This window comes from Ailuropoda melanoleuca, chromosome 9 (assembly GCF_002007445.2).
Source record: "Ailuropoda melanoleuca isolate Jingjing chromosome 9, ASM200744v2, whole genome shotgun sequence".
Lineage (NCBI taxonomy): Eukaryota > Metazoa > Chordata > Mammalia > Carnivora > Ursidae > Ailuropoda > Ailuropoda melanoleuca.
Window position 1 is genome coordinate 76,354,962 of NC_048226.1, and position 12,526 is coordinate 76,367,487.

The window sequence follows — 12,526 nt, forward strand, 5'->3', positions numbered from 1 at the left end:
GGCCTCATAGAACGAGTTTGGAAATTATCCTTCCATCTCTGTTATTTGAAACAGCTTCAGTGGAATAGGTATTATTTCTTTAAATGTTTGGTAGAATTCTCCTGGGAAGCCATCTGGCCCTGGACTCTTCTTTTGGGGGAGGTTTTTGACTACTGCTTCAGTTTCCTTCCTGGTTATTGGTCCGTTCAGATTTTCTATTTCTTCCTGTTACAGTTTTGGTAGTTTATACATTTCCAAGAATGTGTCCATTTCTTCCAGATTGCCTAATTTGTTGGTATATAGTTGCACATAATATGTTCTTAAAATCAGTTGTATTTCTTTGGTGTTGGTCATGATCTTTCCCCTTTCATTCATGATTTTATTAATTTGGGTCCTTTCTCTTTTCTTTTTGATAAGTCTGGCTAGAGATATATCAATCTTATTAATTTTTTCAAAGAACCAGCTTCTAGTTTCATTGATCTGTTTTATTGTTCTTCTGATTTCTATTTCATTGATTTCTGCTCTAATCTTTATTATTTCTCTTCTTCTACTTGGTTTAGGCTTTATTTGCTGTTCTTTCTCCAGGTCCTTTAGGTGTAAGGTTAGCTTGTGTATTTGGGATTTTTCTAATTTTTTGAGAGAGGCTTTTATTGTAATGTACTTTCCTCTTAGGACTGCCTTTGCTGTATCCCAAAGGTTTTGAACAGTTATGTTTTCATTCTCAATAGTTTCCATGAATTTTTCTAATTCTTCTTTAATTTCCTGGTTGGCCCATTCATTCTTTAGTAGGATGCTCTTTAACCTTGCAGTGTTTGAATTCCTTCCAAATTTCCTCTTGTCATTGATTTCAAGTTTCAAAGCATTATGGTCTGAAAATATGCAGGGAATAATCCCAATCTTTTGGTATCATTTGAGACTTGATTTGTGACCCAGTATGTGATCTATTCTGGATAAAGTTCCATGTGCACTGGAGAAGAATGAGTATTCTGTTGTTTTAGGATGGAATGTTCTGTATATATCTGTGAAGTCCATCTGGTTCTGTGTGTCATTCAAAGCCTTTGTTTCTTTGTTGATCTTCTGCTTATATTATCTGTCCATTGCTGTGGGTGGGGTGTTGAACTTCCCTAGTATTAATGTATGATTATCAATGTGTTTCTTTATTTTGGTTATTAATTGGTTTATATCACAGCCTGCTCCCATGTTGGGGACATAAATATTTAGAATTGTTAGATCTTCTTATTAGATAGACACTTTCAGTATGATATAGTGTCCTTATTCATCTCTTACTACAGTCTTTGGTTTGAAATCTAATTTGTCTGATATGAGGCTTGCTTACTCCAGCTTTCTTTTGCGGTCCATTAGCATTGTTCTCCACCCCTCAGTTTCAGTCTGGAGGTGTCTTTAGGTCTAAAATGAGTCTCCTGTAGACAGCATATAGCTGTGTCTTGCTTTTTTTATCCAGTCTGATACCCTGTGTCTTTTGATTGGAACATTTAGCCCATTTACATTCAGAATAACTATTGAAAGATATGAATTTAGTGCTGTTGTATTGCCTGTAAAGTCCCTATTTCTGTAGATTGTCTCTTGTCTATTTCTGGTCTATGTTACTCTTGGGCTCTCTCTGCTTACAGGTTGCCCCTTAATATTTCTTGCAGGGATGGCTTGGTGGTCACATATTCTTTCAGTTTCTGTGTGTTCTGGAGGCTCTTTATGACTCCTTCCATTCTGAATGACAGCCTTGCTGGATAAAATATTCTTGGCTGCATGTTCTTCTCATTTAGTACCCTGAATATATCATGCTAGCCCTTTCTGGCCTGCCAGGTCTCCGTGGATAGGTCTGATGTCTGTCTAATGTTCCTACCTCTGTAGGTTATGAACCTCTTGTCTTGAGCTGCTTTTAGGATTATCTCTGAAATTTGGAAGCTTCACTATTATATGTTGGGGTGTTGATCTATTTTTATTGATTTTGGGAGGGGTCCTCTCTACCTCTTGGACATGAATGTTTTTTTCCTTTTTTAGATTAAGGAAGTTCTCAGCTATGACTTGCTCTATTATGCCTTCTGGCCCTCTCTCTCTCTTTACTCTCAGACACCCCAATAATTCTGACATTGGTACATTTCATGGCATCATTGATTTCTCAAAGCCTCTCTTCATGAGCTGTTAGTTGTTTTTCTCTTTTCCTCAACTTCCTTCCTTTCCCATCAACCTGGCATCTAGGTCACTTAGTCTCTGTTCTGCCTCATTCACCCTAGCTGTTAGATCATCCAATGTAGACTGTATCTCAATTATAGCATTTTTAATTTTGGCCTGATGAGATGTCATTTCTGCACTAAGAGATTCTGTAGTGTCTTGTATGTTATTTTCAAGCCCAGCTATTAGCTTTATAATTGTTATCCTGAATTCCAACTCTGGCATCTTACTTGTATCCATAGATCTGTGGCAGAGAATATTACCTCTGGTTCTTTTTTTGTTGTTGTGAATTCCTCCTGCTAGTCATTTTTCCCAGAGAAAAATGGATGAGCAAGAGAGCAGAATCAAAAAGATCAACAATTACCCAAGAAAAATACACACTAGACAAATACAAAAAGGTCAGAAACCAGAACAGAAAAGCAAACAAACCAAAACAAAATGGAAAAAAACAAAAACAAGGGGCGCTCGGGTGGCTCGTTAAGCATCTGCCTTCAGCTCAGGGCGTGATCCCAGTGTCCTGGGATCGAGCCCCACATTGGGCTCCTCCACTGGGAGCCTGCTTCTTCCTCTCCCACTCCCCCTGCTTGTGCTCCCTCTCTCGCTGACTGTCTCTCTCTCTGTCAAATAAGTAAATAAAATCTTTAAAAACAAAACAAACAAACAAAAAACAAAAAAAGGAGGGGGGAGAGAGAATATAATCTCACAGGGTGGAGAAAACAGTGTGATCCACTTGTTCCTGAGTGAATTTTGGTCTGTGTGTTAGAAGACACTAACTCCCAAAACTGCAAAGAAGGCAGAAATTATAGGTATACAAAAATAAAATTGAATAGAGTGAAAGGAGGCCAAAAATGAAGCATATATCTATGAAATGTAGATGTAAGAAATAAAAGTGAAAAAGCAACTTAAAAACAAAGAATTGATAAAATAAGAAACTAGGTGAAAAGGGAAAAAAGAAAGAAATGGACAATTTTAGACTGAAAGATAAATGAATAATGAGAAAAAACCTTGAGTTCTATATACTATTTTCTCCTGGCACTGGATTTTTATAGTCTTGTGGGATCCGTAAACTTGTTGTGCACCTGTTCTTCTAGTTTGTCTTCTGGGGGTGGGGCCTGCTGTGCTGCTTCTTAGGTGTCTTTGCTGGGGGAGTTGCACCGCGCCTTGCCATGGGGGCTGAGCTCAGTGTAAGCTGGTCCTCTGTGTGGCTTTTGTTTCCTGAAGGCTTTCCACACCTCTTTAGAGGATCAAAATAAAAATGGCTGTGCCCCAATCTCCAGCCCCAGAGCTGAAAGATCGCAGTCCCCCCTCAAGTAAATCCTCTGGGACAAAGGGTATTCACTTCTGTGTGTGCCAAACTCTGCAGACTTCTGTGTTGTGGGCCCGCAGCAATCCTCACTGGGGGGAGTCAGAGGGTCCCAAGTTGCTGCCATTTGTAGGGCCCTGGTGCTGACAGTGGTCTCCGAATCATGGGTGTACCTGCTGCACCACCCTCCCGGGGATGGCAGATTGTCCCCATGTTCCAGTCTGTTGCAGGGTGCCTGGCAGAGAGTGGTCACCCAATTCAGCCAGCTTGCGGTTTATGGTGACCCAAACTGAGATCCCCCTTCTGGGCTCACTGACTGTAACCAGTTCCTTTCTCCACTGCTAGGGAACTCTACTGGCTCAAGCACCGCTGTTAGTTCTGTGACTCCTGGGATCCTGAGACCACACTGACCCACCTAGAATTCTGCCTGTTAATCCCTTGAGCCCCTTTCGGATAGGTATGTCTCTCCCTGGAGCAGATTTCTAAGGGTTCTGATTTTTCCCTCCAGAGCTATATCACTCTCCGGTAGCCGGCTTATGGAGGTTCCCTCCCCCATCTGTTTATCTTCCAGTATCTCCCCTCAGATTCACTTCTCTGCACCTCCTACCTTGCACAAAGCAGTCACTTTTCTACTTGTAGAATTCCAGATATTTTTTTCTTACATCTCAGTCTGAATCATGGGTGTTCAGAATGGTTTGATAGCTATCTATCTAAATTCAAGGGACCAGATGAAACCAGGTCCCCTAATCTTCCACTGTCTTGCCTCTTCTCACTAATGTTCTGTGGTCTTTAGTAAGATACTGATTTACATTATTGTTAGCTGGTTATGGGAATGTTCATTTCTTCAAATTTTTGAAATTTTAATAATTCTGTGCCAAATCTGAGTATCATTATTTTTTTAACAAATCTTTGACAATTTTGCAAAAGAAAGTGATATCTCATTGATGATTTATTTTTTGCATTTATTTGATTACTGGGAAGATTTCATGGTTTTATTTATTTTTATGAGTAAACATGCTTCCTCTTTGGTGGTTTGCCTACTTTGATTCCTGAGCAAATGTTTCTTAGATCTTCCAACATTATGATATCATGATAGCTGATATGATGCTACGATAGCCGTATTCTTTGGCTCAAGAACTATGAATAAATTGTCTCACTATTTCCTTAACTTATATATTTTCAGGATAAATCTTGAGTATAAACACATATTAATTTTCCTAAGTTAAAGTAGCTATTCTGGGACACCAGGGAACATTACAGAAGGGGGAAAAAAATCACATCCTAATGTAATAGCATAGTCTATTTTTCTTATGAAGATAAACATTTCATTTTTATAGAAATTTGTTTTTAAGGTCTCCAAATACATAAAGAACCTTACTACCAGTTGACATATTATAGCATTGACATACCAAATAGACATTGAAGCTGTTATTTCAACTTTATTTTCTCATATGTGAGTAGAATTACAGAATAAACATACCTGAATATGAAATAAGTTAAAATAAGTCACAGAATGGTAAAAGAAAGTTGCTAAGAGTAGATATAGAGATCAATCTTGCTACCTCTAAAGGTTTTCAGCATTTATTATAAGCATTTATTAGACAATTCTGAAAAAAAAATTCTTCCTCATAAGTGCCCTGAGATTGGTTGAATCACTATTATAAAACTTGTCTGGTAGGCTTGCTAAAATGTATGCAGGGCTATATGTTATGAAGAATTTATATCAGGGTGTTAAAAGTGATTTGAGAATCCCATTAAAAGAAATAACCTTAATCATCCACAATAACATTGCATTAATTATTGATAAATCTAATCAGTAGTCTGAAATTGCTCACATCTAATATTAATCAGAAAGGCAGATGAATTCCCAGCATGATGATGTGCTCTTTGTGCCTTCAAGTACCTTTATAGTGTTATTATTTACATGTTCCTGAGTCAGAGAAAATTTATCTGAGTGAGAATCAGAAAGATTAGATCCTTCAAAAAAGTGACCTCACTGTGGTTGGGTTCCACTCTCAAAACTGGTGTATCCAGTATTGTCAATTCATAGAAAATGTAACTTCAGTGTTTTTTGTTTTAAACTGATTCTCTTGTAAAATCAAATTATCTTAATATATTTATTTTTGTCTTGATTTCAAAAAGCAGATGGAGAGAAAGGGAGAGAGAGAACTGTATGCAAAATGGCAAAATACCCATAATGCAGCTTAAGAAATAAAATATTTCTATCAGAGCACCTTTCCCTAATCCTCTTGGATCATATTCCCCACCCTCCCAACTAGAGTTAATCATCATTCTTAATTTGAATGTGTTTACAAATTTCATTTGTTCCTTTATACTTTAGGTATGTATGCATATGAATATACTTTATATATACATGTATACAAATTAAATTAAAGCAATATATGGTGTCATTTTCTGTTTTAATTTTTATAGAAATTGTATCATTATGACTCATATAGCTCTGTATAATTCACTTCTAGAGCTGTAGAATGCCCCAGTGTATATGTCTACTGGAATTTATCATCTATTCTCCTGCCAATAGACATTTAAGTTATTTCTAAATTCCTGAGATTTCAAATACTGCTGCTTTGAACATTCTTGTACATATCTGTAGGAGAAAATATTCAAGTGTTTCTCCAGGGTATAAACCTAGAGTGGAATGGCTTGTCTGAAACATATGCAACTCTTCAACTTTAATAAGTTTTCAGCAACTTGGTTTTCAAATGAGATCATGCTCATTTGCACTCTCACCATCAGCAGCTAAGTTTTCAGTTTGCTCACATTCTAATTAACTTAAAAGTTTTTTTGGTGTTTTGTTTTTGCCAGTTTACTGTATGCAATATTGATTTTCATTGTGGCTTTCCTCTATGTTTCCATAATATTTGTGAAATTGGGCATTTTATACTTGTATTGACAATCCTATTTTCTCTTTTGAATTGTATACATTTGTCTTGTGCTATTGATATTTAATTGTCTTGGTAATATATTTTGCAATTAGCTGCACACGTATGTGCCTTTTTTCTTTACTGTTTTTGTTACTGTTTTTGTTGTCTTTTGAAGCACTTAAATTTTTATTTAAATACAGCTAAAACTGTCAATGAGTTTCATTTATGGTTTATACTTTTTTGCTTGTATTCATTAAGAAATCATCCATTATTGAAGTTAAAAATGTATCATATATTTTTTTCTAAATGTTTAACTTCCTTGATTTTCCTCATAATGTAATTGTGTACACGATGTGAAATAGGAATCCACTTATATTTTTTAATATATCATTCCAGCATTGTTTTGAAAAATAAGTCTAACTTTCCCCACTGATGTTTGATTATATCTCTCATCACAAATGACACTTTCCTACACACAGATATATTTTTTAAAGATTTTATTTATTTATTTGTTAGAGAGAAAGAACACAAGCAGGAAGCAGGCAGAAGGAGAAGCAAGCTCCCCGCTGAGCAAGGAGCCCAATATGGGTCTCGATCCCAGGACCCCGAGATCATGTCCTGAGCCGAAGGCAGATACTTAATTGACTGAGGCACTCAGGCACCCCACACAGATATTTTTTATGGTGGCTCCTATTCTGTTCCATTTGTGTGTTGATTTATCTTTACATCAATACTATACTGTCTTTATTATTATTTTTTTCATAACACATGATATCTTATAAGGCAAGTTTATCCGCCTACCACACACACCAGTTCTTTTTCTTAAACAATGTTTTGATTATTCTTGGTCTTTTATCTTTTATATAAATTTTAGAATATGTTCCCCCACACACACAAAATCATAATTGTTATTGGAATTATTTTCTCTTATACACTCATACATGAAATTAAGAAGATTTATTTATTTCAAAGCACATTTTCTAAATTTATTACTGATTTTTATATATTGATTTATCTTTAACATATATTTTGGTTTGTGTTATTATCTTTGATCTAAAATCCTTACTTAACTGTCCTACTAAATTTAAAAATGTGTAGCTTCTCTTGATTTCTAAGAAAATAATTATATTGTCAATATACAAGGATATTTGCTATCCCAGTCTTTAAACTGCTGCTTGTTTTTCTTATCTTTCTGCACTGACTGAATCCTTATTATGATATTTAACACACGCTGTGATATTTGGATATTGTTTTATTTGAACTTTTAAAGCAATATTTCTAACATTTTAATATCCATTATGTTGTTGCCATAGGCTTTTTGACAGACACACTTTATTAGCTTAAGAACATTTTCTTTGTTTCTTAATTGCTGAAAAGTTGTTTATATGTATTTTTAATTTTAATAACTGAATGTATAACTTCAGTCAAGTACTTTTTTCTGAACCTAGTGAGATAATCCTTTTCTTTCCTTTTCATGGCCAATGATGGGATATATAATCTCTAGCTGGTTGGCCATGAACCTAGCTAAAATGTTATGGATTATGGATTATATTACTACAATTACCAGGTTTTACAAAATAAATTTATACTGCTTCATGCATTGATTAGAAAGCATTTGCTCTGTTTCAAATCCCTGGAACAATTTAAATGTGAGGTATTATTTCTTTCCTCATCTATGCCTGGAGTTTTATTTTCTTTGACTCTTTCTCCCTCTTCCCTCCCTTCCTTTCTCCCTCCCTGTTTCTTTCCTTCCTTCCTTCCTTCCTTCCTTCCTTCCTTCCTTCCTTCCTCCCCCCTCCCTTGAGGGACTGATTTAATCTTGTTAAACTTTATAGTTAATTAATATTTATATTTCATATTCAGTTAATTTTGGTAAGCTATATATTTTTTGTTTATTGACTATTTTCTCTAAATTTTCAAGTTTAAGTATTCAAAATATATTCTTTTTACATATGTTTTTAAAAATTACTGCTATAGTCTCCTTTTTAATTCTTTGTAAAACTTTTTGTGATTATTACTTTTGAAGTAAACTCTACACCGAGTGTAGGGTTTGATCTCATGACCCTGAGATCAAGAGTCACATGCTCCAGGGACTGAGCCAGCCAGGCATCCGTTCCCCCTTTTAATTCTTAATATTGCTTATTTGGAATTTATTTTGTTTTCCTTGATCAGCCTTGTGAGTGGTTTTTCTAGTTCATTAGTTTTGCTTTCTAAGGAATCAATGTCTGTATTTCAGTATCTTCACTTGCATTTTCGTTTTCTGTTATTAATTTCTTATTTTATATTTATAAAGCTTATATTTATACAGCTTTTTATTTTTATATTTGTACAGCTTATTTTCCATTAGCATTTTAAGGGGTATTATAATTGTACTTTTCACTACACGTAGTGTTATTTTCTGATTTCTATTATTTCATCACACTTATTCAGCAATATGCTTTTAAAATTTTAATTTATTTTATTATTGTTTGTTTATCTTTTGGATATTGATTTCTAACTAATGGTAAACTTGATAAAACGTTGTTCTTTTGAAATGTGATTATTTTTCCTTTTGAGTCAAATATATACACAGAATCACTGTCTTTTCTGCAAATGCTTGAAAACTGTATTTTCTAATTGTTGATTGTAGGGTTAAATGTGCCCATGATTAATTTGTAATCAGATTTTCAAATCTTTATTCTTCCCATTTTTCCCCATTGATCTATTTCCCCATTATGAGAGTTGTTTTAAACTGCATTTTATTATAATTGTGGATTTGCTCATTGCTTTTTACAATTATGTATATTTTTTCCTAAAATATGTTAGGCTATGGTATTAACTTCATTTTTTTGTTAGTTCACATTCAAACTTTCTGTGGTCTTATGTCTTATATATGCTGATTTCAAGTTGTAAACAGTTAGGTTGTATTTTATCTGATAAGGTCACCTCTTTTTATTTTTAACTGTTGAGTTTAATAAGTGTATATTCTTGGTGCCTTGGGGACTTTGCCTCCAGCTCACCTCACCTGTGGCTCCCAGCACCACACCCCCAGCTGCCCACCTCTCAGCTTCCTGCCATGGCTGGTGGGTGGGGACTTGAGTCTGAAATGCCCAAGAAACTTAATAGCTGCAACAAGCAGGAAAAGTATGACATTAATAAATTATGGACATAGGAGCCTTTTAAAATTTTATCTCCTTTGGAGGCTATTGACTCAGGACACCTGCAAAGCCAGAAGCAAGTCAGAGCCCTGAAAGGCTGCCCATGCCAATAGATTCTTTTTTTATTTAATTTTTTTTTATTATATTATGTTAGTCACCATACAGTACATCCCTGGTTTCTGATGTAAAGTTCGATGATTCATTAGTTTCATATCACCCAGTGTACCATGTAATACATGCCCTCCTTACTACACACCACCAGTCTATCCCATTCCCCCACCCCCTCCCCTCTGAAGCCCTCAGTTTGTTTCTCAGAGTCCATAATCTCTCATGCTTCATTCCCCCTTCTGATTACCCCCCTTTTCTTATCCTTTTCTTCTCCTACCAATCTTCCTAGTTCTTATGTTCCATAGATGAGAGAAATCATATGATAATTGTCTTTCTCTGCTTGACTTATTTCACTTAGCATTATCTCCTCCAGTGCCGTCCATGTTGCAGCAAATGTTGAGAATTCGTTCTTTCTGATAGCTGAGTAATATTCCATTGTATATATGGACCACAACTTCTTAATCCAGTCATCTGTTAAAGGGCATCTCGGTTCCTTCCATGATTTCGCTATTGTGGACAATGCTGCTATGAACATAGGGGTGCATATGGCCCTTCTCTTCACTACGTCTGTATCTTTGGGGTAAATACCCAGTAGTGCAATGGCTGGGTCATAGGGTAGCTCAATTTTTAACTTTTTAAGGGACCTCCACACTGTTTTCCAGAGAGGCTGTACCAACTTGCATTCCCACCAACAATATAGGAGGGATCCCCTTTCTCCACATCCTCTCCAGCAATTGTTGTTTCTTGCCTTGTCAATTTTTGCCATTCTAACTCACGCCAATAGATTCTAAGGTCAATAATGATTCAGGCCTCCAGGATGAACACATCACAAACTTGCTGGTGTTTTTCTTCCCCTAAAACTGCTCCAAATATAATCTCTGCAAAGAGTTGGAGATGTTGGGTCATGAATATCAGCCGGTGCCAGCTTACCTGCAGGACCACGATGACGAGCTACAGACAAATGGCAACTGGTGCAGCCACTTCCTGAACAGTGAGAAGACAGATTCTGAGAGGAAATCATCCAGGATCTCGCCAGGCAACTCACCCAAATAGGGGACCGGATGGATCACAGAATCCACTCAAGACTAGTGTATAACCTGGCGATGCAGTTTATGAATGTGAACCCGTGGGAGGAAGACAGAAGGAAGTACCTCACTGCTGTGTTGGAGCAGGTCATGAAGGCTTACCCTAAGCACATGGAGGAAGAGAAGACCAAGCTGATGTTGACCCATGCTGTTGGCCAAAAAGGTGGCCAATCACACACCATCCTTGCTCCCTGATGTCTTTCACACAACAGTGAACTTTATTAACCAGAGCCTACTCACCTATGTGAGGAAATTAGTCAGGAATGAGATGGACTGAATGGACAACTCTTCAAAGTATGACTGGTTAAAACTTGATATGGTGACAACCGTATACCTTCCTCCAGTGGAGATGGAGCCGTCCATTTAAACAAAGTTCTTAGAGAAGATAGACATGAGATAATAGCTATTTATTTCTTACTGTTTAAAGATAATGTTTCAAGCAGGTGATCCATTTAGAAATCTTTACATTAACATGCTTGAATGAAAATGTCAACTTGTACATATTTCAATGAGTTTCATGCCATCTTCTAAATCCACTACACATTGTGCCTTTATCTTATTTTAGTTGTATGGGTCTTCACTTGAAAATTAAATTGAAGAACAGATTTTAAGGCAGAAGTAAAAAACACAATTTTTTTTAAACAACTTTACTGTTTATTAAAGTGCAACCTTGGGGCATGGTCTTAAGGCAGGTGTGTTTGAGGAGAGCAAGGACTGGAGACAGATGCACATACCCCTCACAAATGAAAAAATCCTCTCAAAATAGGGAACATCTTAATACTAAAGAAGTAACAGTATTCTCATTTAAAAACCAAACAGTATGGAGAGGTCCTGGACTAAAGTTCTGTACTCAAACAATGGGAAAATCAGGCCTCAAAACATGTGTTTGATTATTTTTTCTCAATTTGATTTCCTTTTATTTGAGTCAAGAAGGACCATGGGAACTAAAGGTGTGGAGGTATTTTAAGGGCCTATGTCAAACTCAGTTTCCAAAATTGTGTAACTAAATACACCTTTTCTCCTTCCAAGAAGTCAAAGCTTTGATAAAAATTTTAAGCTAATGGAGTATCAGAAGCCACTGCATACATCCCATGGGGGAATGTCTGTTAATAATCTTATGTTTTTATTTCCCCCCATATGCCTCAGCTGATCCTTGCCCAAGAAGCTATATCTGAAAAAAAAAATAGGTTTCTAGCCATAAAAGATGAAAAAACAGACTCTTAAAAATTTAACACTTGAAGTGGTTTCCTTTCTTAGAGACACAGTCAGAATTTGAGTAATAACAAAAGCAAGTCACCTGGGTAGTGCCAAAATAAACCAGTGAGAGCTTACTTTTAGAAAGTGCAACCCTGATAAGCATTTCCTGGGATTCTGTGTAAAAGTATGATAGTGGATGCTGGGCCCGTATTGCACAAGTTACCGTTACTCTTACCAGTAACAGTCTTGTTACTGTGAATATGACACTCTGGGGAAGCATATGAACAAGATTAATTAGGTACTAAATACTTTCCTGTTACCAAAAACACTTTTCTCTTCCTTGGGAGTTTAATTAGAAAAGAAAAAAAATGACTATATTGTTCAGCATTAAATACATACCACACTAGAGCTGGGTCTCAATCTGATATCTGCAATATGTTACAAATACTAAAAGCAGTACTAAAAGCCATACAGTATGAAGGCTACCATTTGGAAATAAGTCTTCCAGTAACACTATGAAAAATAAATAAATAAATAAGTAAAATTCTTTATTATTACTGATAGATTTATACTTATATCATCCTATTTTATGCTTTCTGGATGAATGACTTCTTCAATGTATAATTTGATATTTCTAGATAA

The 12,526-nt window shown here is 35.9% G+C and overlaps 1 pseudogene; it reads left to right on the plus strand.

Annotated features, from left to right (window-relative positions):
* Positions 1 to 10,964, plus strand: part of LOC100478944 — a 42,915-nt pseudogene extending 31,951 nt beyond the window's left edge.
* Positions 10,965 to 12,526: the final 1,562 nt, after the last annotated feature.